The following is a 26296-nucleotide window of genomic DNA, read 5'->3' as shown; positions in this document are numbered from 1 at the left end:
GACGATGCCTGACGCCTCTTGAAAATGGATAGGAGTCCCAGAATCCCTGTGGCACGTGGAAAGGGACCCTGGTTCTCCCACCTCACGTGGAGAAGCGTCCTAATTGCCATGCCAAGACTCGAGGAGAATCCCGAGGCGTCCCTCGCACCTAGGCAAGAGTCCTCACGTCGATGAACAAACACGTGTCTTGAAGGGCCCTCCCCGTCGTAACTCGAGAATATACCCCAGGTTCCGGCCGCAACTCGAGAAAAACCATGAGACTTCCCCCTCGCCGCGAGATGAGGCCCGATTCCCCTGCAATGCATGCAGAGCAATTCCGTGTTCCACATCAAACGTGATAGGAGCCTTGATTTCCTTGATGGCACTCCAGAGAAAACCCAAATCACTGGCTCAAGTCTAGAGGGATCCTGAGGTCACTATAGCAACACGAAAGGGCTCCGTGGACCCCAAATCAACTCGAGATGAGAGCTTAGTCCCTGGCTTCTACTCAAGAGGAATACCAACTTTCCACAAGCACCTCAAGAGGAGGCTTCTCTCAGCTACATGTATGTGAGAGGGACCCTGAGTTTGTGGCCTCAAGTGGAATGGACACCGAGATGCTCTGACTCGAAGTAAGGCCGGATATCCCTGCAGTGAATTGAATGCAGGCTCGTCTTGCATCTCCCAAGACGAAGGGATGTCTGAATCCCCTGTGGAGACGACAGAGAAAGACCTAGTCCTCTGCCTCATCGCGACCGGAGGCCTCACATCCTTTGAAAATTCGAGAGGTCCGCGGAGATCAATGCTTCCAAAGGAGACGATGTCTGACTCCTCTTGAAAATGGATAGGAGTCCCAGGATCCCTGTGGCACGTGGAAAGGGACCCTGGGTCTCCCGCCTCACGTGGAGACGCGTCCCAATTGCCATGCCAAGACTCGAGGAGAATCCTGAGGTGTCCCTCGCACCTAGGCAGGAGTCCTGACATCGCTGAACAAACACGTGTCTGGAAGCGCCCTCCCCGTCGTAACTCGAGAATATACCCCAGGTTCCGGCCACAACTCGAGAAAAACCATGAGACTTCCCCCTCGCCGCGAGATGAGGCCCTATTCCCATGCACTGCGTGCAGAGCAATTCCGTGTTCCACATCATACGTGAAAGGAGCCTTGATTTCCTTGATGGCACTCCAGAGAAAACCCAAGATCACTGTCTCAAGTCTAGAGGGATCCTGAGGTCACCGGAGCAACACGAAAGGGCTCCGTGGACCCCAAATCAACTCGAGATGAGAGATTAGTCCCTGGCTTCAACTCAAGAGGAATACGAACTTTCCACAAGCCCCTCAAGAGGAGGCTTCTCTCAGCTACAGGTATGTGAGAGGGACCCTGAGTTTGTGGCATCAAGTGGAATGGACACCGAGATGCTCTGACTCGAAATAAGGCCGGATATCCCTGCAGTGAATTGAAAGCAGGCTCATCTTGCATCTCCCAAGACGAAGGGATGTCTGAATCCGCTGTGCAGAACACAGAGAAAGAACTAGTCCTCCGCCTCAACGCGACCTGAGGCCTCACATCCTTTGAAAACTCGAGAGGTCTGCAGAGATCAATGCTTCCAAAGGAGACGATGCCTGACTCCTCTTGAAAATGGATAGGAGTCCCAGGATCACTGTGGCAAGTGGAAAGGGACCCTGGGTCTCCCGCCTCACGTGGAGACGACTCCCAATTGCCATGCCAAGGCTCGAAGAGAATCCCGAGGTGTCCCTCGCACCTAGGCAGGGTCCTGACGTCGCTGAAAAAACACGTGTCTGGAAGGGCCCTCCCCGTCGTAACTCGAGAATATACCCAAGGTTCCGGCCGCAACTCGAGAAAAACCATGAGATTTCCCCCTCGCCGCGAGTTGAGGCCCGATTCCCCTGCAATGCGTGCAGAGCAATTCCGTGTTCCACATCAAACGTGATAGGAGCCTTGATTTCCTTGATGGCACTCCAGAGAAAACCCAAATCACTGGCTCAAGTCTAGAGGGATCCTGAGGTCACTATAGCAACACGAAAGGGCTCCGTGGACCCCAAATCAACTCGAGATGAGAGCTTAGTCCCTGGCTTCTACTCAAGAGGAATACCAACTTTCCACAAGCACCTCAAGAGGAGGCTTCTCTCAGCTACAGGTATGTGAGAGGGACCCTGAGTTTGTGGCGTCAAGTGCAATGGACACCGAGATGCTCTGACTCAAAGTAAGGCCGGATATCCCTGCAGTGAATTGAATGCAGGCTCGTCTTGCATCTCCCAAGACGAAGGGATGTCTGAATCCCCTGTGGAGACCACAGAGAAAGCCCTAGTCCTCCACCTCATCGTGACCGGAGGCCTCACATCGTTTGAAAACTCGAGAGGTCTGCGGAGATCAATGCTTCCAAAGGAGACGATGCCTGACTCCTCTTGAAAATGGATAGGAGTCCCAGGATCCCTGTGGCACGTGGAAAGGGACACTGGGTCTCCCGCCTCACGTGGAGACGTGTCCTAATTGCCATGCCAAGACTCGAGGAGAATCCCGAGGTGTCCCTCGCACCTAGGCAGGAGTCCTGACGTCGCTGAACAAACACGTGTCTGGAAGGGCCCTCCCCGTCGTAACTCGAGAATATACCCCAGGTTCCGGCCGCAACTCGAGAAAAACCATGAGACTTCCCCATCGCCGCGAGATGAGGCCCGATTCCCCTGCCCTGCGTGCAGAGCAATTCCGTATTCCACATCAAAAATGAAAGGATCCTTGATTTCCTTGATGGCACTCCAGAGAAAACCCAAGATCACTGTCTCAAGTCTAGAGGGATCCTGAGGTCACTGGAGCAAAACGAAAGGGCTCCGTGGACCCCAAATCAACTCGAGATGAGAGCTTAGTCCCTGGCTTCGACTCAAGAGGAATACCAACTTTCCACAAGCACCTCAAGAGGAGGCTTCTCTCAGCTACAGGTATGTGAGAGGGACCCTGAGTTTGTGGCCTCAAGTGGAATGGACACCGAGATGCTCTGACTCGAAGTAAGGCCGGATATCCCTGCAGTGAATTGAATGCAGGCTCGTCTTGCATCTCCCAAGACGAGGGTTGTCTGAATCCCCTGTGGAGACCACAGAGAAAGACCTAATTCTCCTCCTCCTCGCGACCGGAGGCCTCACATCCTTTGAAAACTCGAGAGGTCCGCGGAGATCAATGCTTCCAAAGGAGACGATGCCTGACTCCTCTTGAACATGGATAGGAGTCCCAGGATCCCTGTGGCACGTGGAAAGGGACACTTGGTCTCACGCCTCACGTGGAGACGCGTCCCCATTGCCATGCCAAGACTCGAGGAGAATCCCGAGGTGTCCCTCGCACCTAGGCAGGAGTCCTGATGTCGCTGAACAAACACGTGTCTGGAAGGGCCCTCCCCGTCGTAACTTGAGAATATACCCCAGGTTCCGGCCGCAACTCGAGAAAAACCATGAGACTTCCCCCTCGTCGCGACATGAGGCCCGATTCCCCTGCACTGCGTGCAGAGCAATTCCGTGTTCCACTTCAAACGTGAAAGGAGGCTTGATTTCCTTGATGGCACTCAGAGAAAACCCAAAATCACTGTCTCAAGTCTAGAGGGATCCTGAGGTCACTGGAGCAACACGAAAAGTCTCCGTGCACCCCAAATCAACTGGAGATGAGAGCTTAGTCCCTGGCTTCGAGTCAAGAGGAATACCAACTTTCCACAAGCACCTCAAGAGGAGGCTTCTCTCAGCTACAGGTATGTGTGAGGGACCCTGAGTTGCTGGCCTCAAGTGGAATGGACACCGAGATGGTCTGACTCGAAGTAAGGCCGGATATCCCTGCAGTGAATTGAATGCAGGCTCGTCTTGCATCTCCCAAGACGAAGGGATGTCTGAATCCCCTGTGGAGACCACAGAGAAAGACCTAATTCTCCGCCTCATCGCGACCGGAGGCCTCACATCCTTTGAAAATTCGAGAGGTCCACGGAGATCAATGCTTCCAAAGGAGACGATGCCTGACTCCTCTTGAAAATGGATAGGAGTCCCAGGATCCCTGTGGCACGTGGAAAGGGACACTTGGTCTCACGCCTCACGTGGAGACGCGTCCCCATTGCCATGCGAAGACTCGAGGAGAATCCCGAGGTGTCCCTCGCACCTAGGAAGGAGTCCTGACGACGCTGAACAAACACGTGTCTGGAAGGGCCCTCCCCGTCGTAACTAGATTATATACCCCAGTTTCCGGACGCAACTCGAGAAAAACCATGAGACTTCCCCCTCGTCGCGAGATGAGGCCCGATTCACCTGCACTGCGTGCAGAACAATTCTATGTTCCACTTCAAACGTGAAAGGAGACTTGATTTCCTTGATGGCACTCCAGAGAAAACCCAAAATCACTGTCTCAAGTCTAGAGGGATCCTGAGGTCACTGGAGCAACACGAAAGGGCTCCGTGCACCCCAAATCAACTCGAGATGAGAGCTTAGTCCCTGGCTTCGAGTCAAGAGGAATACCAACTTTCCACAAGCACCTCAAGAGGAGGCTTCTCTCAGCTACAGGTATGTGAGAGGGACCCTGAGTTGCTGGCCTCAAGTGGAATGGACACCGAGATGGTCTGACTCGAAGTAAGGCCGGATATCCCTGCAGTGAATTGAATGCAGGCTCGTCTTGCATCTCCCAAGACGAAGGGATGTCTGAATCCCCTGTGGAGACCACAGAGAAAGACCTAGTCCTCCGCCTCATCGTGACCGGAGGCCTCACATCCTTTGAAAAGTCGAGAGGTCTGCAGAGATCAATGCTTCCAAAGGAGACGATGCCTGACTCCTCTTGAAAATGGATAGGAGTCCCAGGATCCCTGTGGCACGTGGAAAGGGACCGTGGGTCTCCCGCCTCACGTGGAGACGCGTCCCCATTGCCATGCCAAGACTCGAGGAGAATCCCGAGGTGTCCCTCGCACCTAGGAAGGAGTCCTGACGACGCTGAACAAACACGTGTCTGGAAGGTCCCTCCCCGTCGTAACTCGAGAATATACCCCAGGTTCCGGCCGCAACTCGAGAAAAACCATGAGACTTCCCCCTCGCCGCAAGATGAGGCCCGATTCCCCTGCACTGCGTGCAGAGCAATTCCGTGTTCCACATCAAACGTGAACGGAGCCTTGATTTCCTTGATGGCACTCCAGAGAAAACCCAAGATCACTGTCTCAAGTCTAGAGGGATCCTGAGGTCACTGGAGCAACACGAAAGGGCTCCGTGGACCCCAAATCAACTCGAGATGAGAGCTTAGTCCCTGGCTTCGACTCAAGAGGAATACCAAATTTTCACAAGCACCTCAAGAGGAGGCTTCTCTCAGCTACAGGTATGTGAGAGGGCCCCTGAGTTTGTGGCCTCAAGTGGAATGGACACCGAGATGCTCTGACTCGAAGTAAGGCCGGATATCTCTGCAGTGAATTGAATGCACGCTGGTCTTGCATCTCCCAAGACGAAGGGATGTCTGAATCCCCTGTGGAGACCACAGAGAAAGATCTAGTCCTCCGCCTCATCAAGACCGGAGGCCTCACATCCTTTGAAAACTCGAGAGGTCTGCGGAGATCAATGCTTCCAAAGGAGACGATGCCTGACTCCTCTTGAAAATGGATAGGAGTCCCAGGATCCCTGTGGCACGTGGAAAGGGACCCAGCGGCTCCCGCCTCACGTGGAGACGCGTCCCAATTGCCATGCCAAGACTCGAGGAGAATCCCGAGGTGTCCTCGCACCTAGGCAGGAGTCATGACGTCGCTGAACAAACACGTGTCTGGAAGGGCCCTCCCCGTCGTAACTCGAGAATATACCCCAGGTTCCGGTCGCAACTCGAGAAAAATCATGAGACTTCCCCCTCGCCGCGAGATGAGGCCCGACTCCACTGCACTGCGTGCAGAGCAATTCCGTGTTACACATCAAACGTGAAAGGAGCCTTGATTTCCTTGATGGCACTCCAGAGAAAACCCAAGATCACTGTCTCAAGTCTAGAGGGATCCTGAGGTCACTGGAGCAACACGAAAGGGCTCCGTGGACCCCAAATCAACTCGAGATGAGAGCTTAGTCCCTGGCTTCGAGTCAAGAGGAATACCAACTTTCCACAAGCACCTCAAGTGGAGGCTTCTCTCAGCTACAGGTATGTGAGAGGGACCCTGAGTTTGTGGCCTCAAGTGGAATGGACACCGCGATGCTCTGACTCGAAGTAAGGCCGGATATCCCTGCAGTGAATTGAATGCAGGCTCGTCTTGCATCTCCCAAGACGAGGGTTGTCTGAATCCCCTGTGGAGACCACAGAGAAAGACCTAATTCTCCTCCTCCTCGCGACCGGAGGCCTCACATCCTTTGAAAACTCGAGAGGTCCGCGGAGATCAATGCTTCCAAAGGAGACGATGCCTGACTCCTCTTGAACATGGATAGGAGTCCCAGGATCCCTGTGGCACGTGGAAAGGGACCCTGGGTCTCCCACCTCACGTGGAGACGCGTCCCAATTGCCATGCCAAGACTCGAGGAGAATCCCGAGGTGTCCCTCGCACTTAGGCAGGAGTCCTGACGTCGCTGAACACACACGTCTATGGAAGGGCCCTCCCCGTCGTAACTCGATTATATACCCCAGTTTCCGGACGCAACTCGAGAAAAACCATGAGACTTCCCCCTCGTCGCGAGATGAGGCCCGATTCACCTGCACTGCGTGCAGAGCATTCTATTTTCCACTTCAAACGTGAAAGGAGACTTGATTTCCGTGATGGCACTCCAGAGAAAACCCGAAATCACTGTCTCAAGTCTAGAGGGATCCTGAGGTCACTGGAGCAACACGAAAAGGCTCCGTGCACCCCAAATCAATCGAGATGAGAGCTTAGTCCCTGGCTTCGAGTCAAGAGGAATACCAACTTTCCACAAGCACCTCAAGAGGAGGCTTCTCTCAGCTACAGGTATGTGAGAGGGACCCTGAGATGCTGGCCTCAAGTGGAATGGACACCGAGATGGTCTGACTCGAAGTAAGGCCGGATATCCCTGCAGTGAATTGAATGCACGCTCGTCTTGCATCTCTCAAGAAGAAGGGATGTCTGAATCCCCTGTGGAGACCACAGAGAAAGACCTAATTCTCCGCCTCATCGTGACCGGAGGCCTCACATCCTTTGAAAATTCGAGAGGTTCACGGAGATCATAGCTTCCAAAGGAGACGTTGCCTGACTCCTCTTGAAAATGGATAGGAGTCCCAGGATCCCAGTGGCACGTGGAAAGGGACACTGGGTCTCACGCCTCACGTGGAGACGCGTCCCCATGGCCATGCCAAGACTCGAGGAGAATCCCGAGGTGTCCCTCGCACCTAGGAAGGAGTCCTGACGACGCTGAACAAACACGTGTCTGGAAGGGCCCTCCCCGTCGTAACTCGAGAATATACCCCAGGTTCCGGCCGCAACTCGAGAAAAACCATGAGACTTCCCCCTCGCCGCAAGATGAGGCCCGATTCCCCTGCACTGCGTGCAGAGCAATTCCGTGTTCCACATCAAACGTGAACGGAGCCTTGATTTCCTTGATGGCACTCCAGAGAAAACCCAAGATCACTGTCTCAAGTCTAGAGGGATCCTGAGGTCACTGGAGCAACACGAAAGGGCTGGGTGGACCCCAAATCAACTCGAGATGAGAGCTTAGTCCTTGGCTTCGACTCAAGAGGAATACCAACTTTTCACAAGCACCTCAAGAGGAGGCTTCTCTCAGCTACAGGTATGTGAGAGGGCCCCTGAGTTTGTGGCCTCAAGTGGAATGGACACCGAGATGCTCTGACTCGAAGTAAGGCCGGATATCTCTGCAGTGAATTGAATGCACGCTGGTCTTGCATCTCCCAAGACGAAGGGATGTCTGAATTCCCTGTGGAGACCACAGAGAAAGACGTAGTCCTCCGCCTCATCAAGACCGGAGGCCTCACATCCTTTGAAAACTCGAGAGGTCTGCGGAGATCAATGCTTCCAAAGGAGACGATGCCTGACTCCTCTTGAAAATGGATAGGAGTCCCAGGATCCCTGTGGCACGTGGAAAGGGACCCTGCGGCTCCCGCCTCACGTGGAGACGCGTCCCAATTGCCATGCCAAGATTCGAGGAGAATCCCGAGGTGTCCTCGCACCTAGGCAGGAGTCCTGACGTCGCTGAACAAACACGTGTCTGGAAGGGCCCTCCCCGTCGTAACTCGAGAATACACCCCAGGTTCCGGTGGCAACTCGAGAAAAATCATGAGACTTCCCCCTCGCCGCGAGATGAGGCCCGACTCCACTGCACTGCGTGCAGAGCAATTCCGTGTTACACATCAAACGTGAAAGAGCCTTGATTTCCGTGTTGGCACTCCAGAGAAAACCCAAGATCACTGTCTCAAGTCTAGAGGGATCCTGAGGTCACTGGAGCAACACGAAAGGGCTGGGTGGACCCCAAATCAACTCGAGATGAGAGCTTAGTCCCTGGCTTCGACTCAAGAGGAATACCAACTTTCCACAAGCACCTCAAGTGGAGGCTTCTCTCAGCTACAGGTATGTGAGAGGGACCCTGAGTTTGTGGCCTCAAGTGGAATGGACACCGCGATGCTCTGACTCGAAGTAAGGCCGGATATCCCTGCAGTGAATTGAATGCAGGCTCGTCTTGCATCTCCCAAGACGAAGGGTTGTCTGAATCCCCTGTGGAGACCACAGAGAAAGACCTAATTCTCCTCCTCCTCGCGACCGGAGGCCTCACATCCTTTGCAAACTCGAGAGGTCCGCGGAGATCAATGCTTCCAAAGGAGACGATGCCTGACTCCTCTTGCAAATGGATAGGAGTCCCAGGATCCCTGTGGCACGTGGAAAGGGACCCTGGGTCTCCCGCCTCACGTGGAGACACGTCCCAATTGCCATGCCAAGACTCGAGGAGAATCCCGAGGTGTCCCTCGCACCTAGGTAGGAGTCCTGACGTCGCTGAACAAACACGTGTCTGGAACGGCCCTCCCCGTCGTAAATCGAGAATATACCCCAGGTTCCGGCCGCAACTCGAGAAAAACCATGAGACTTACCCCTAGCCGCGAGATGAGGCCCGATTCCCCTGCACTGCATGCAGAGCAATTCTGTGTTCCACATCAAACGTGAAAGGAGCCTTTATTTCCTTGATGGCACTCCAGAGAAAACCCAAAATCACTGTCTCAAGTCTAGAGGGATCCTGAGGTCACTGGAGCAAGACGAAAGGGCTCCGTGGACCCCAAATCAACTCGAGATGAGAGCTTAGTCCCTGGCTTTGACTCAAGAGGAATACCAACTTTCCACAAGCACCTCAAGAGGAGGCTTCTCCCAGCTACATAGATGTGAGAGGTACCCTGAGTTTGTGGCCTCAAGTGGAATGGACACAGAGATGCTCTGACTCGAAGTAAGGCCGGATATCCCTGCAGTGAATTGAATGCAGGCTCGTCTTGCATCTCCCAAGACGAAGGGATGTCTGAATCCCCTGTGGAGACCACAGAGAAAGACCTAATTCTCCGCCTCATAGCGACCGGGGGTCTCACATCCTTTGAAAATTCGAGAGGACCGCGGAGATCAATGCTTCCAAAGGAGACGATGCCTGACTCCTCTTGAAAATGGATCGGAGTCCCAGGATCCCTGTGGCACGTGGAAAGTGACCCTGGGTCTCCCGCCTCACGTGGAGACGCATCCCAATTGCCATGCCAAGACTCGAGGAGAATCCCGAGTTGTCCCTCGCACCTAGGCAGGAGTCCTGACGTCGCTGAACAAACACGTGTCTGGAAGGGCCCTCCCCTTCGTAACTCGAGAATATACCCCAGGTTCCGGCCGCATCTCGTGAAAAACCATGAGATTTCCCCCTCGCCGCGAGTTGAGGCCCGATTCCCCTGCACTGCATGCAGAGCAATTCCGTGTTCCACATCAAACGTGAAAGGAGCCTTGATTTCCTTGATGGCACTCCAGAGAAAATCCAAGATCACTGTCTCAAGCCTAGAGGGATCCTGAGGTCACTGGACCAACAGGAAAGGGCTCCGTGGACCCCAAATCAAATCGAGATGAGAGCTTAGTCCCTGGCTTCGACTCAAGAGGAATACCAACTTTCCACAAGCACCTCAAGAGGAGGCTTCTCTCAGATATAGGTGTATTTGAGGGACCCTGAGTTTGTGGCCTCAAGTGGAATCGACACCGAGATGCTCTGACTCGAAGTAAGGCCGGATATCCCTGCAGTGAATTGAATGCAGGCTCGTCTTGCATCTCTCAAGACGAAGGGTTGTCTGAATCCCCTGTGGAAACCACAGAGAAAGACCTATTCCTCCAGCTCTACGCAACCGGAGACCTCATATACTTTAAAAACTCGAGAGGTCTGCGGAGATCAATACTTCCGAAGTAGACGATGCCTGACTCCTCTTGAAAATGGATAGGAGTCCCAGGATACCTGTGGCACGTGGAAAGGGACCGTGGATCTCCCGCCTCACGTGGAGACGCGTCCCAATTGCCATGCCAAGACTCGAGGAGAATCCCGAGGTTTCCCTCGCACCTAGGCAGGAGTCCTGACGTCGGTGAACAAACACGTGTCTGGAAGGGCCCTCCCCGTCGTAACTCGAGAATATACCCCAGCTTCCGGCCGAAACTCGAGAAAAACCATGAGACTTCCCCCTCGCCACGAGATGAGGCCCGATTCCCCTATACTGCGTGCAGAGCAATTCCGTGTTCCACATCAAAAGTGAAAGGAGCCTAGATTTCCTAGATGGCACTAGAGAAAACCCAAGGTCACTGTCTCAAGTCTAGAGGGATCCTGAGGTCACTGGAGCAACACCAAAGGCTCCGTGGACCCCAAATCAACTCGTGATGAGAGATAAATCCCTGGCTTCGACTCAAGAGGAATACCAACTTTCCACAAGCACCACAAGAGGAGGCTTCTCTCAGCTACAGGTATGTGAGAGGGCCCCTGAGTTTGTGGCCTCAAGTGGAATGGACACCGAGATGCTCTGACTCGAAGTAAGGCCGGATATCCCTGCAGTGAATTGAATGCAGGCTCGTCTTGCATCTCCCAAGAGGAAGGGATGTCTGAATCCCCTTTGGAGACCACAGAGAAAGACCTAATTCTCCGCCTCATAGCGACCGGGGGTCTCACATCCTTTGAAAATTCGAGAGGACCGCGGAGATCAATGCTTCCAAAGGAGACGATGCCTGACTCCTCTTGAAAATGGATAGGAGTCCCAGGATCCCTGTGGCACGTGGAAAGGGACCCTGGGTCTCCCGCCTCACGTGGAGACGCTTCCCCATTGCCATGCCAAGACTCGAGGAGAATCCCGAGGTGTCCCTCGCACCTAGGCAGGAGTCCTGACGTCGCTGAACAAACACGTGTCTGGAAGGGCCCTCCCCGTCGTAACTCGAGAATATACCCCAGGTTCCGCCCGCAACTCGAGAAAAACCATGAGATTTCCCCCTTGCCGCGAGTTGAGGTCCGATTCACCTGCACTGAATGCAGAGCAATTCCGTGTTCCACATCAAACGTGAAAGGAGCCTTGATTTCTTGATGGCACTCCAGAGAAAACCCAAGATCACTGTCTCAAGTCTAGAGGGATCCTGAGGTCACTGGAGCAACATGAAAGAGCTCCGTGGACCCCAAATCAACTCGAGATGAGAGCTTAGTCCCTGGCTTCGACTCAAGAGGAATACCAACTTTCCACAAGCACCTCAAGAAGAGGCTTCTCTCAGCAAAGGTATGTGAGAGGGACCCTGAGTTTTTGGCCTCAAGTGGAATGGACACCGAGATGCTCTGACTCAAAGTAAGGCCGGATATCCCTGCAGTGAATTGAATGCAGGCTCGTCTTGCATCTCCCAAGACGAAGGGATGTCTGAATCCCCTGTGGAGACCACAGAGAAAGACCGAGTCCTCCGCCTCAACGCGACCGGAGGCCTCACATCCTTTGAAAACTCGAGAGGTCTGGGGAGATCAATGCTTCCAAAGGAGACGATGCCTCACTCCTCTTGAAAATGGATAGGAGTCCCAGGATCCCTGTGGCACGAGGAAAGGGAAACTGGGTCTCCCGCCTCACGTGGAGACGCGTCCCAATTGCCATGCCGAGACTCGAGGAGAATCCCGAGGTGTCCCTCGCATCTAGGCAGTAGTCCTGACGTCGCTGAACAAACACGTGTCTGGAAGGGCCCTCCCCGTCGTAACTCGAGAATATACCCCAGGTTCCGTCCGCAACTCGAGAAAAACCATGAGACTTCCCCCTCGCCGCGAGATGAGGCCCGATTCCCCTGCACTGCGTCCAGAGCAATTCTGTGTTCCACATCAAACGTGAAAGGAGCCTTGATTTCCTTGATGACACTCCAGAGAAAACCCAAGAACACTGTCTCAAGTCTAGAGGGATAATCAGGTCACTGGAGCAACACGAAAGGGCTCCGTGGACCCCAAATCAACTCGAGATGAGAGCTTAGTCCCTGGCTTCGACTCAAGAGGAATACCAACTTTCCACAAGCACCTGAAGAGGAGGCTTCTCTCAGCTATGGGTATGTGAGAGGGACACTGAGTTTGTGGCCTCAAGTGGAATGGACACCGAGATGCTCTGACTCGAAGTAAGGCCGGATATCCCTGTAGTGAATTGAATGCAGGCTCGTCTTGCATCTCCCAAGACGAAGGGATGTCTGAATCCCCTGTGGAGACCACAGAGAAAGACCTAGTCCTCTGCCTCATCGCGACCGGAGGCCTCACATCCTTTGAAAACTCTAGAGGTCTGCGGAGATCAATGCTTCCAAAGGAGACGATGCCTGACTCCTCTTGAAAATGGATAGGAGTCCCAGGATCCCTGTGGCACGTGGAAAGGGACCCTGGGTCTCCCGCCTCACGTGGAGACGCGTCCCAATTGCCATGCCAAGACTCGAGGAGAATCCCGAGGTGTCCCTCGCACCTAGGCAGGAGTCCTGACGTCGCTGAACAAACACGTGTCTGAAAGGGCCCCCCCTGTCGTAACTCGAGAATATACCCCAGGTTTCGGCCGCAATCGAATAAAACCATGAGATTTCCCCCTCGCCGCGAGATGAGGCCCGATTCCCCTGCCCTGCGTGCAGAGCAATACCGTGTTCGACATCAAAATTGACAGGAGCCTTGATTTCCTTGATGGCACTCCAGAGAAAACCCAAGATTACTGTCTCAAGTCTAGAGGGATCCTGAGGTCACTGGAGCAACACGAAAGGGCTCCGTGGACCCCAAATCAACTCGAGATGAGAGCTTAGTCCCTGGCTTCGACTAAAGAGGAATACCAACTTTCCACAAGCACCTCAAGAGGAGGCTTCTCTCAGCTACATGTATGTGAGAGGGACCCTTAGTTTGTGGTCTCAAGTGGAATGGACACCGAGATGCTCTGACTCGAAGTAAGGTCGGATATCCCTGCAGTGAATTGAATGCAGGCTCGTCTTGCATCTCCCAAGATGAAGGGATGTCTGAATCCCCTGTGGAGACCACAGAGAAAGACTTAGTCCTCCGCCTCATCGCGACCAGAGGCCTCACATCCTTTGAAAACTCGAGAGGTCTGCAGAGATCAATGCTTCCAAAGGAGCCGATGCCCGACTCCTCTTGAAAATGGATAGGAGTCCCAGGATCCCTGTGGCACGTGGAAAGGGACCCTGGGTCTCCCGCGTCACGTGGAGACGCGTCCCACTTGCCATGCCAAGACTCGAGGAGAATCCCGAGGTGTCCCTCGCACCTAGGCAGGAGTCCTGACGTCGCTGAACAAACACGTGTCTGGAAGGGCCCTCCCCGTCGTAACTCGAGAATATACCCCAGGTTCCGGCCGCAACTCGAGAAAAACCATGAGACTTCCCCCTCGCCGCGACATGAAGCCCGATTCCCCTGGACTGCGTGCAGAGCAATTCCGTGTTCCACATCAAACGTGAAAGGAGCCTTGATTTCCTTGATGGCACTCCAGAGAAAACCCAAGATCACTGTCTCAAGTCTAGAGGGATCCTAAGGTCACTGGAGCAAGACGAAAGGGCTCCATGGACCCCAAATCAACTCGAGATGAGAGCTTAGTCCCTGGCTTCGACTCAAGAGGAATATCAACTTTCCACAATCACCTCAAGAGGAGGCTTCTCTCAGCTACAGGTATGTGAGAGGGCCCCTGAGTTTGTGGCCTCAAGTGGAATGGACACCGAGATGCTCTGACTCGAAGTAAGGCCGGATATCCCTGCAGTGAATTGAATGCAGGCTCGTCTTGCATCTCCCAAGACGAAGGGAGGTCTGAATCCCCTGAGGAGATGACAGAGAAAGACCGAGTTCTCCGCCTCATCGCGACCGGAGGCCTCACATCCATTGAAAACTCGAGAGTTTCGCAGAGATCAATGTTTCCAAAGGAGACGATGCCTGACTCCTCTTGAAAATGGATAGGAGTCGCAGGATCCCTGTGGCACGTGGAAAGGGACCCTGTGTCTCCCGCCTCATGTGGAGATGCCTTCCATTTGCCATGCCAAGACTCGAGGAGAATCCCGAGGTGTCCCTCGCACCTAGGCAGGAGTCCTGACGTCGCTGAACAAACACGTGTCTGGAAGGGCCCTCCCCGTCGTAACTCGAGAATATACCCCAGGTTCCGGCCACAACTCGAGAAAAACCATGAGACTTCCCCCTCGCCGCGACATGAAGCCCGATTCCCCTATACTGCCTGCAGAGCCATTCCGTGTTCCACATCAAACGTGAAAGGAGACTTGATTTCCTTGATAGCACTCCAGAGAAAACCCAAGATCACTGTCTCAAGTCTAGAGGGATCCTGAGGTCACTGGAGCAACACAAAAGGGCTCCGTGGACCCCAAATCAACTCAAGATGAGAGCTTAGTCCCTGGCTTTGAATCAAGAAGAATGCCAACTTTCCACAAGCACCTCAAGAGGAGGCTTCTCTCAGCTACAGGTATGTGAGAGGGACCCTGAGTTTGTGGCCTCAAGTGGAATGGACACCGAGATGCTCTGACTCGAAGTAAGGCCGGATATCCCTGCAGTGAATTGAATGCAGGCTCGTCTTGCATCTCCCAAGACGAAGGGTTGTCTGAATCCCCTGTGGAGACCACAGAGAAAGACCTCGTTCTCCGCCTCATCGAGTCCAGAGGCCTCACATCCTTTGAAAACTCGAGAGGTCGGCGGAGATCAATGCTTCCAAAGGAGAAGATGCCTGACTCTTCTTGAAAATGTATAGGAGTCCCAGGATCCCTGTGATACGTGAAAAGGGACCCTGGGTCTCCCGCCTCACGTGGAGACGCGTCCCAATTGCCATGCCAAGACTCGAGGAGAATCCCGAGGTGTCCCTCGCACCTAGGCAGGAGTCCTGACGTCGCTGAACAAACTCGTGTCTGGAAGGGCCCTCCCCGTCGTAACTTGAGAATATACCCCAGGTTCCGGCCGCAACTCGAGAAAAACCATGAGACTTCCCCATCGCCTCGAGATGAGGCCCGATTCCCCTGCACTGCGTGCAGAGTAATTCCGTGTTCCACATCAAACGTGAAAGGAGCCTTGATTTCCTTGATGGCACTCCAGAGAAAACCCAAGATCACTGTCTCAAGTCTAGAGGGATCCTGAGGTCACTGGAGCAACAGGAAAGGGCTCCGTGGACCCCAAATCAACTCGAGATGAGAGCTTAGTCCCTGGCTTCAAATTGAGAGGAATACCAACTTTCCACAAGCACCTCAAGAGGAGGCTTCTCTCAGCTACAGGTATGTGAGAGGGAAACTGAGTTTCTGGCCTCAAGTGGAATGGACACCGAGATGCTCTGACTCGAAGTAAGGCCGGATATCCCTGCAGTGAATTGAATGCAGGCTCGTCTTGCATCTCCCAAGACGAAGGGTTGTCTGAATCCCCAGTGGAGAAAACAGAGAAAGACCAGGTCCTCCGCCTCAACGCGACCGGAGGGCTCACATCCTTTGAAAACTCGAGAGGTCCGCGAAGATCAACACTTCTGAAGGAGACGATGCCTGACTCCTCTTGAAAATGGATAGGAGTCCCAGGATACCTGTGGCACGGTGAAAGGGACACTGGGTCTCCCGCCTCACGTGGAGACGCGTCCCAATTGCCATGCCAAGACTCGAGGAGAATCCCGAGGTGTCCCTCGCACCTAGGCAGGAATCCTGACGTCGCTGAACAAACACGTGTCTGAAAGGGCCCTCCCCGTCGTAACTCGAGAATATACCCCAGGTTCCGGCCGCAACTCGAGAAAAACCATGAGACTTCCCCATCGCCGCGAGATGAGGCCCGATTCCCCTGCCCTGCGTGCAGAACAATTCCGTATTCCACATCAAAAATGAAAGGAGCCTTGATTTCCTTGATGGCACTCCAGAGAAAACAAAAAGTCACTGTCTCAAGTCTAGAGGGATCCTGAGGTCACTGGAGCAACACAAAAGGGCTCCGTGGACCCCAAATCAACTCGAGATGAGAGCTTAGTCCCTGGCTTTGACTCAAGAGGAATACCAACTTTCCACAAGCACCTCAAGAGGACGCTTCTCTCAGCTACAAGTATGTGAGAGGGACCCTGAGTTTGTGACCTCAAGTGGAATGGACACCGAGATGCTCTGACTCGAAGTAAGGCCGGATATCCCTGCAGTGAATTGAATGCAGGCTCGTCTTGCATCTCCCAAGACGAAGGGATGTCTGAATCCCCTGTGGAGACCACAGAAAAAGACCTTGTCCTCCGTCTCATCGTGACCGGAGGCCTCACATCCTTTGAAAACTCGAGAGGTCTGCGGAGATCAATGCTTCCAAAGGAGAAGATGCCTGACTCTTCTTGAAAATGGATAGGAGTCCCAGGATCCCTGTGGCACGTGGAAAGGGACCCTGGGTCTCCCACCTCACGTGGAGACGCATCCCCATTGCCATGCCAAGACTCGAGGAGAATCCCAAGGTGTCCCTCGCACCTAGACAGGAGTCCTGACGTCGCTGAACAAACACGTGTCTGGAAGGGCCCTCCCAGTCGTAACTCGAGAATATACCCCAGGTTCTGGCCGCGACTCGAGAAAAACCATGAAACTTCCCCCTCACCGCGAGATGAGGCCCGATTCCCCTGCACTGCGTGCAGAGCATTTCCGAGTTCCACATCAAACGTGAAAGGACCCTTGATTTCCTTGATGGCACTCCAGAGAAAACCCAAGATCTCTGTCTCAAGTCTAGAGGGATCCTGAGGTCACTGGAGCAACACGAAAGGGATCCGTATAACCCAAATCAACTCGAGATGAGAACTTAGTCCCTGGCTTCGACTCAAGAGGAATACCAACTTTACACAAGCCCCTCAAGTGGAGGCTACTCTCAGCTAATGGTATGTGAGAGGGACCCTGAGTTTGTCGCCTCAAGTGGAATGGAAACCGAGATGCTCTGACTCGAAGTAAGGCCAGATATCCCTGCAGTGATTTGAATGCAGGCTCGTCTTGCATCTCCCAATACGAAGGGATGTCTGAATGCCCTGTGGAGACCACAGAGAAAGACCTAGTCCTCCGAATCATCGCGACCGGAGGCCTCACATCCTTTGAAAACTGGAGAGGTCCGCGGAGATCAATGCTTCCAAAGGAGTCGATGCCTGACGCCTCGTGAAAATGGATAGGAGTCCCAGGATCCCTGTGGCACGTCGAAAGGGACCCTGGGTCTCCCGACTCACGTGGAGACGCGTCCCAATTGCCATGCCAAGACTTGAGGAGAATCCCGAGGTGTCCCTCGCACCTAGGCAGGAGTCCTCACGTCGCTGAACAAACACGTGTCTGGAAGGGCCCTCCCCGTCGTAACTAGAGAATATACCCCAGGTTCCGGCCGCAACTTGAGAAAAACCATGAGACTTCCACCTCGCCGCGAGATGAGGCCCGATTCCCCTGCACTGCGTGCAGAGCAATTCCGTGTTCAACATCAAACGTGAAAGGAGCCTTGATTTCCTTGATGGCACTCCAGAGAAAACCCAAGATCACTGGCTCAAGTCTAGAGGGATCCTGAGGTCACTGGAGCAACACGAAAGGGCTCCGAGGAGCCCAAATCAACTCGAGATGAGAGCTTAGTCCCTGGCTGGGACTCAAGAGGAATACCGACTTTCCACAAGCACCTCAAGAGGAGGCTTCTCTCAGCTAAGGTATGTGAGAGGGACTCTGAGTTTGTGGCCTCAAGTGGAATGGACACCGAGATGCTCTGACTCGAAGTAAGCCCGGATATCCCAGTAGTGAATTGAATGCAGGCTCGTCTTGCATCTCCCAAGACGAAGGGATGTCTGAATCCGCTGTGGAGATGACAGAGAAAGAACTAGTCCTCAGCCTCATCGCGTCCGGAGGCCTCACATCCTTTGAAAACTCGAGAGGTCTGCACAGATCAATGCTTCCAAAGGAGACGATGCCTGACTCCTCCTGAAAATGGATAGGATTCCCAGGATGCCTGTGGCACGTGGAAAGGGACCCTGGGTCTCCCGCCTCACGTGGAGACGCGTCCCAATTGCCATGCCAAGACTCGAGGAGAATCCCGAGGTATTCCTCGCACCTAGGCAGGACTCCCGACGTCGCTGAACAAACACGTGTCTCGAAGGGCCCTCCCCGTGGTAACTCGAGAATATACCCCAGGTTCCGGCCGCATCTCGAATAAATCCATGAGACTTCCCCCTCGCAGAGAGATGAGGCCCGATTCCCCTACACTGCGTGCAGAGCAATTTCGTGTTCCACATCAAACGAGAAAGGAGCCTTGATTTCCTTGATGGCACTCTAGACAAAACCCAAGATCACTGTCTCAAGTCTGGAGGGATCCTGAGGTCACTGGAGCAACACCAAAGCGCTCTGTGGACCCCAAATCAACTCGAGATGAGAGCTTAGTCCCTGGCTTCGACTCAAGAGGAATACCAAATTTCCACAAGCACCTCAAGAGGAGGCTTCTCTCAGCTACAGGTATGTGAGAGGGACCCAGAGTTTGTGGCCTCAAGTGGAATGGACACCGAGATGCTCGGACTCGAAGTAAGCCCGGATATTCCTGCAGTGAATTGAATGCAGGCTCTTCTTGCATCTCCCAAGACGAAGGGATGTCTGAATCCCCTGTGGAGACGACAGAGAAAGACCAAGTCCTCCGCCTCATCGCGACCGGAGGAATCACATCCTTTGAAAACTCGAGAGGTCTGCAGAGATCAATGCTTCCAAAGGAGACGATGCCTGACTCCTCTTGAAAATGGATAGGAGTCTCAGGATCACTGTGGCACGTGGAAAGGGACACTGGGTCTCCCGCCTCACGTGGAGACGCGTCCCAATTGCCATGCCAAGACTCGAGGAGAATCGCGAGGTGTCCCTCGCACCTAGGCAGGAGTCCTGACGTCGCTGAACAGACACGTGTCTGGAAGGGCCCTCCCCGTCGTAACTCGAGAATATACCCCAGGTTCCGGCCGCAACTCGAGAAAAAACATGAGACTTCCATCTCGCCGCGAGATGAGGCCAGATTCCAATGCACTGCGTGCAGAGCAATTCCGTGTTCCACATCAAACGTGAAAGGAGCCTTGATTTCCTTGAGGGCACTCCAGAGAAAACCCAAGATCACTGTCTCAAGTCTAGAGGGATCCTGAGGTCACTGGAGCAACACGAAATTTCTCCGTGGACCCCAAATCAACTCGAGATGAGAGCTTAGTTCCTGGCTTCGACTCAAGAGGAATACCAACTTTCCACAAGCACCTCAAGAGGAGGGTTCTCTCAGCTACAGGTATGTGAGAGGGACCCTGAGATTGTGGCCTCAAGTGGAATGGACACCGAGATGCTCTGACTCGAAGTAAGGCCGGATATCCCTGCAGTGAATTGAATGCAGGCTCGTCTTGCATCTCCCAAGACGAAGGGATGTCTGAGTCCCCGGTGGAGACGACAGAGAAAGACCTAGTCGTCCCCCTCGTCGCGACCGGAGGCCTCACAACCTTTGAAAACTCGAGAGGTATGCGGAGATCAATGCTTCCAAAGGAGACGATGCCTGACTCCTCTTGAAAATTGAAAGGAGTCCCAGGATCCCTGTGGCCCGTGGAAAGGGACCATGGGTCTCCCGCCTCACGTGGAGACGCGTCCCCATTGGCATGCCAAGACTCCAGGAAAATCCCGAGGTGTCCCTCGCACCTAGGCAGGAGTCCTGACGTCGCTGAACAAACACGTGTCTGGAAGGGCCCTCCCCTTCGTAACTCGAGAATATACCCCAGGTTCCGGACGCAATTCGAGAAAAACATTGAGACTTCCCACTCGCCGTGAGATGAGGCCCGATTCCCCTGCACTGCTTGCAGAGCAATTCCGTGTTCCACATCAAACGTGAAAAGAGCCTTGATTTCCTTGATGGCACTCCAGAGAAAACCCAAGTTCACTGTCTCAAGTCTAGAGGGATCCTGAGGTCACTGGAGCAACATGAAAGGGCTCCGTGCACCCCAAATCAACTCGAGATGAGAGCTTAGTCCCTGGCTTGGACTCAAGAGGAATACCGACTTTCCACAAGCACCTCAAGAGGAGGCTTCTCTCAGCTAAGGTATGTGAGAGGGACTCTGAGTTTGTGGCTTCAAGTGGAATGGACACCTAGATGCTCTGACTCGAAGTAAGCCCGGATATTCCAATAGTGAATTGAATGCAGGCTGGTCTTGCATCTCCCAAGATGAAGGGATGTCTGAATCCCCTGTGGAGACCACAGAGAAAGACCTAGTCCTCCGTCTCATCGCGACCGGAGGCCTCACATCCTTTGAAAACTCGAGAGATCCGCTGAGATCAATGCTTCCAAAGGAGACGATGCCTGACTCCTCTTGAAAATGGTTAGGAGTCCCAGGATCCCTGTCCACATTGACGGGGACCCTGGGTCTCCCGCTTCACGTGGAGACGCGTCGCAATTGCCATGCCAAGACTCGAGGAGAATCCCGAGGTGTCCCTCGCACCTAGCCAGGAGTCCTGATGTCGCTGAACAAACACGTGTCTGGAAGGGCCCTCCCCATCGTAACTCGAGAATATAACCCAGGTTCCGGCCGCAACTCGAGAAAAACCATGAAACTTCCCCCTCGCCGCGAGATGAGGCCCGATTCACCTGCACTGCGTGCAGAGCAATTCCGTGTTCCACATCAAACGTGAAAGGAGCCTTGATTTCCTTGATGGCACTCCAGAGAAAACCCAAGATCACTGTCTCAAGTCTAGAGGCATCCTGAGGTCACTGGAGCAACACGAAAGGGCTCCGTGGACCCCAAATCAACTCGAGATGAGAGCTTAGTCCATGGCTTCGAATCAAGTGGAATACCAACTTTCCATAAGCACCTCAAGAGGAGTCTTCTCTCAGCTACAGGTATGTGAGAGGGACCCTGAGTTTTTGGCCTCAAGTGGAATGGACACCGAGATGCTCTGACTCGAAGTAAGGCCGGATATCCCTGCAGTGAATTGAATGCAGGCTCGTCTTGCATCTCCCAAGACGAAGGGATGTCTGAATCCCCTGTGGAGACCACAGAGAAAGACCTAGTTCTCTGCCTCATCGCGACCGGAGACCTCACATCCTTTGAAAACTCGAGAGGTCCGCGGAGATCAATGCTTCCAAAGGAGACGATGCCTGACTCCTCTTGAAAATGGATAGGAGTCCCAGGATCCCTGTGGCACGTGGAAAGGGACCCTGGGTCTCTCGCCTCACGTGGAGACGCGTCCCAATTGCCATGCCAAGACTCGTGGAGAATCCCGAAATGTCCCTCGCACCTAGGCAGGAGTCCTGAGGTCGCTGAACAAACACGTGTCTGGAAGGGCCCTCCCCGTCGTAACTCGAGAATATACACCAGGTTCCGGCCGCAATTATAGAAAAAACATGAGAATTCCACCTCGCTGCGAGATGAGGCTCGATTCCCCTGCACTGCGTGCAGAGCAACTCCGTGTTCCACATCAAACGTGAAAGGAGCCTTGATTTCCTTGATGGCACTCCAGAGAAAACCCAAGATCACTGTCTAGAGTCTAGAGGGATCCTGAGGTCACTGGAGCAACACGAAAGGGTTCCGTGGACCTCAAATCAACTCGAGATGAGAGCTTAGTCCCTGGCTTCGACTCAAGAGGAATACCAACTTTCCACAAGCACCTCAAGAGGAGGCTTCTCCCAGCTACAGGTATGAGAGAGGGACCCTGAGTTTGTGGCCTCAAGTGGAATGGACAGCGAGATGCTCTGACTCGAAGTAAGGCCGGATATCCCTGCAGTGAATTGAATGCAGGCTCGTCTTGCATCTCGCAAGACTAAGGGATGTCTGAATCCCCTGTGGAGACCACAGAGAAAGACCTAATTTTCCGCCTCATCGCTACCAGAGGCCTCACATCCTTTGAAAATTCGAGAAGTCCGCGGAGATCAATGCTTCCAAAGGAGACGATGCCTGACTCCTCTTGAAAATGGATAGGAGTCCCAGCATCCCTGTGGCACGTGGAAAGGGACCCTGGGTTTCCCGCCTCCCGTGGAGACGCATCCCCATTGCCATGCCAAGACTCGAGGAGAATCCCGAGGTGTCCCTCACACCTAGGCAGGATTCCTGACGTCGCTGAAAAAACTCGTGTCTGGAAGGGCCCTCCCCGTCGTAACTCGAGAATATACTCCAGGTTCCGGCCGCAACTCGAGAAAAACCATTAGACTTCCCCCTCGCCGCTGGATGAGGCCCGATTCCCCTGCACTGCGTGCAGAGCAATTCCATGTTCCACATCAAACGTGAAAGGAGCCTTGATTTCCTTGATGGCACTCCAGAGAAAACCCAAGATCACTGTCTCAAGTCTAGAGGGATCCTGAGGTCACTGGAGCAACACGAAAGGGCTCCGTGGACCCCAAATCAACTCGAGATGAGAGCTTAGTCCCTGGCTTCGACTCAAGAGGAATACCAACTTTCCACAAGCACCTCAAGAGGAGGCTTCTCCCAGCTACAGGTATGTGAGAGGGACCCTGAGTTTGTGGCCTCAAGTGGAATGGACACGGAGATGCTCTGACTCGAAGTAAGGCCGGATATCCCTGCAGTGAATTGAATGCAGGCTCGTCTTGCATCTCCCAAGACGAAGGGATTTCTGAATCCCCTGTGGAGACCACAGAGAAAGACCGAGTTCTCCGCCTCATCGCGACCGGAGGCCTGACATCCTTTGAAAACTCGAGAGGTCCGCGGAGATCAATGCTTCCAAAGGAGACGATGCCTGACTCCTCTTGAAAATGGATAGGAGTCCCAGGATCCCTGTGGCACATGGAAAGGGACCCTGGGTCTCCCGACTCACGTGGAGACGCGTCCCAATTGCCATGCCAAGACTCGAGGAGAATCCCGAGGTGTCCCTCGAACCTAGGCAGGAGTCCAGACGTCGCTGAACAAACACGTGTCGGGAAGGGCCCTCCCCATCGTAACTCGAGAATATACCCCAGGTTCGGGCCGCAACTCGAGAAAAGCAATGAGATTTCCCCCTCGCCGCGAGTTCAGGCCCGATTCCCTGCACTGCATGCAGAGCAATTCCGTGTTCCACATCAAACGTGAAAGGAGCCTTGATTTCCTTGATGGCACTCCAGAGAAAACCCAAGATCACTGTCTCAAGTCTAGAGGGATCCTGAGGTCACTGGAGCAACACGAAAGGGCTCCGTGGACCTCAAATCAACACGAGATGAGAGATAGTCCCTGGCTTCGACTCAAGAGGAATACCAACTTTCCACAAGCACCTCAAGACGAGGGTTCTCTCAGCTACAGGTATGTGAGAGCGCCCCTGAGTTTGTGGCCTCAAGTGGAATGGACACCGAGATGCTCTGACTCGAAGTAAGGCCGGATATCCCTGCAGTGAAGTGAATGCAGGCTCGTCTTGCATCTCCCAAGACGAAGGGATGTCTGAATCCCCTGTGGAGACCACAGAGAAAGACCTAATTCTCCGCCTCATCGCGAGCGGAGGCCTCACATCCTTTAAAAACTCGAGAGGTCCGCGGAGATCAATGGTTCCAAAGGAGACGATGCCTGACTCCTCTTGAAAATGGATAGGAGTCCCAGGATCCCTGTGGCACGTGGAAAGGGACCCTGGGTCTCCGGCCTCACGTGGATACGCGTCCCAATTGCCATGCCAAGACTCGAGGAGAATCCCGAGGTGTCTCTCGCACCTAGGCAGGAGTCCTCACGTCGCTGAACAAACACGTGTCTGGAAGGCCCTCCCCTTCGTAACTCGAGAATATACCCCAGGTTCCGGCCGCAACTCGAGAAAAACCATGAGACTTCCCCCTCGCCGCGAGATGAGGCCCGATTCCCCTGCCCTGCGTGCAGAGCAATTCCGCTTTCCACATCAAACGTGAATGGAGCCTTGATTTCCTTGATGGCAGTCCAGAGAAAACCCAAGTTCACTGTCTCAAGTCTAGAGGGATCCTGAGGTCACTGGAGCAACAGGAAAGGGCTCCGTGGACCCCAAATCAACTCGAGATGAGAGCTTAGTCCCTGGCTTCGACTCAAGAGGAATACCAACTTTCCACAAGCACCTCAAGAGGAGGCTTCTCTCAGCTACAGGTATGTGAGAGGGACCCTGAGTTTGTGGCCTCAAGTGGAATGGACACCGAGATGCTCTGACTCGAAGTAAGGCCGGAAAACCCTGCAGTGAATTGAATGCAGGCTCGTCTTGCATCTCCCAAGACGAAGGGTTGTCTGAATCCCCTGTGGAGACCACAGAGAAAGACCTAGTCCTCCACCTCAACGCAACCGGAGGCCTCATATCCTTTGAAAACTCGAGAGGTCCGCGGAGATCAATACTTCCGAAAGAGACGATGCCTGACTCCTACTGAAAATGGATAGGAGTCCCAGGATCCATGTGGCACGTGGAAAGGGACACTGGGTCTGCCGCCTCACGTGGAGACGCGTCCCAATTGCCATGCCAAGACTCGAGGAGAATCCCGAGGTGTCCCTCGCACCTAGGCAGGAATCCGGACGTCGCTGAACAAACACGTGTCTAGAAGGGCCCTCCCCGTCGTAACTCGAGAATATACCCCAGGTTCCGGCTGCAACTCGAGAGAAACCATGAGACTTCCCCCTCGCCGAGAGATGAGGCCCGATACCCTAGCACTGCGTGCAGAGCAATTCCGTGTTCCACAACAAACGTGAAAGGAGCCTTGATTTCCTTGATGGCACTCCAGAGAAAACCCAAGATCACTGTCTCAAGTCTAGAGGGATCCTGAGGTCACTGGAACAACACGAAAGGGCTCCGTGGACCCCAAATCAACTCGAGATGAGAGCATAGTCCCTGGCTTCGACTCAAGAGGAAAACCATCTTTCCACAAGCACCTCAACAGGAGGCTTCTCTCAGCAACAGGTATGTGAGACGGACCCTGAGTTTGTGGCCTCAAGTGGAATGGACACCGAGATGCTCTGACTCGAAGTAAGGCCGGATATCCCTGCAGTGAATTGAATGCAGGCTCGTCTTGCATCTCCCAAGACGAAGGGATGTCTTAATCCCCTGTGGAGACCACAGAGAAAGAACTAATCCTCCGCCTCAAAGCGACCGGAGGCCTCACATCCTTTGAAAACTCGAGATGTGCGCGGAGATCAGTGCTTCCAAAGGAGACGATGCCTGACTCCTCTTGAAAATGGATAGGAGTCCCAGGATCCCTGTGGCACGTGGAAAGGGACCCTGGGTCTCCCACCTCACGTGGAGATGCGTCCCAATTGCCATGCCAAGACTCGAGGAGAATTCCGAGGTGTCCCTCGCACCTAGGCAGGAGTCCTGACGTCGCTGAACAAACACGTGTCTGGAAGGGCCCTCCCCGTCGTAACTCGAGAATATACCCCAGGTTCCGGCCGCAACTCGAGAAAAACCATGAGAATTCCCCTTCGCCGCGAGCTGAGGCCCCATTCCCCTGCACTGCGTGCAGAGCAATTCCGTGTTCCACATCAAACGTGAAAGGAGCCTTGATTTCCTTGATGGCACTCCAGAGAAAACCCAAGATCACTGTCTCAAGTCTAGAGGGATCCTGAGGTCACTGGAGCAACACGAAAGGGCTCTGTGGACTCCAAATGAACTCGAGATGAGAGCTTTGTCCCTGGCTTCGACTCAAGAGGAATACCAACTTTCCACAAGCACCTCAAGAGGAGGCTTCTCTCAGCTACAGGTATGTGAGAGGGACCCTGAGTTTGTGGCCTCAAGAGGAATGGACACCGAGATGCTCTGACTCGAAGTAAGGCCGGATATCCCTGCAGTGAATTGAATGCAGGCTCGTCTTGCATCTCCCAAGAAGAAGGGATGTCTGAATCCCCTGTGGAGACCACAGAGAAAGACCTAGTCCTCCGCCTCAACGCGACCGGAGGCCTCACATCCTTAGAAAACTCGAGAGGTCCGCGGAGATCAATGCTTCCAAAGGAGACGATGCCTGACTCCTCTTGAAAATGGATAGGAGTCCCAGGATCCCTGTG

This window comes from Dama dama, chromosome 17 (assembly GCF_033118175.1).
Source record: "Dama dama isolate Ldn47 chromosome 17, ASM3311817v1, whole genome shotgun sequence".
In the NCBI taxonomy this organism is placed as follows: Eukaryota; Metazoa; Chordata; class Mammalia; order Artiodactyla; family Cervidae; genus Dama; species Dama dama.
The sequence above is the reverse complement of the archived record's forward strand: the minus strand, read 5'-3'. Positions refer to the sequence as shown.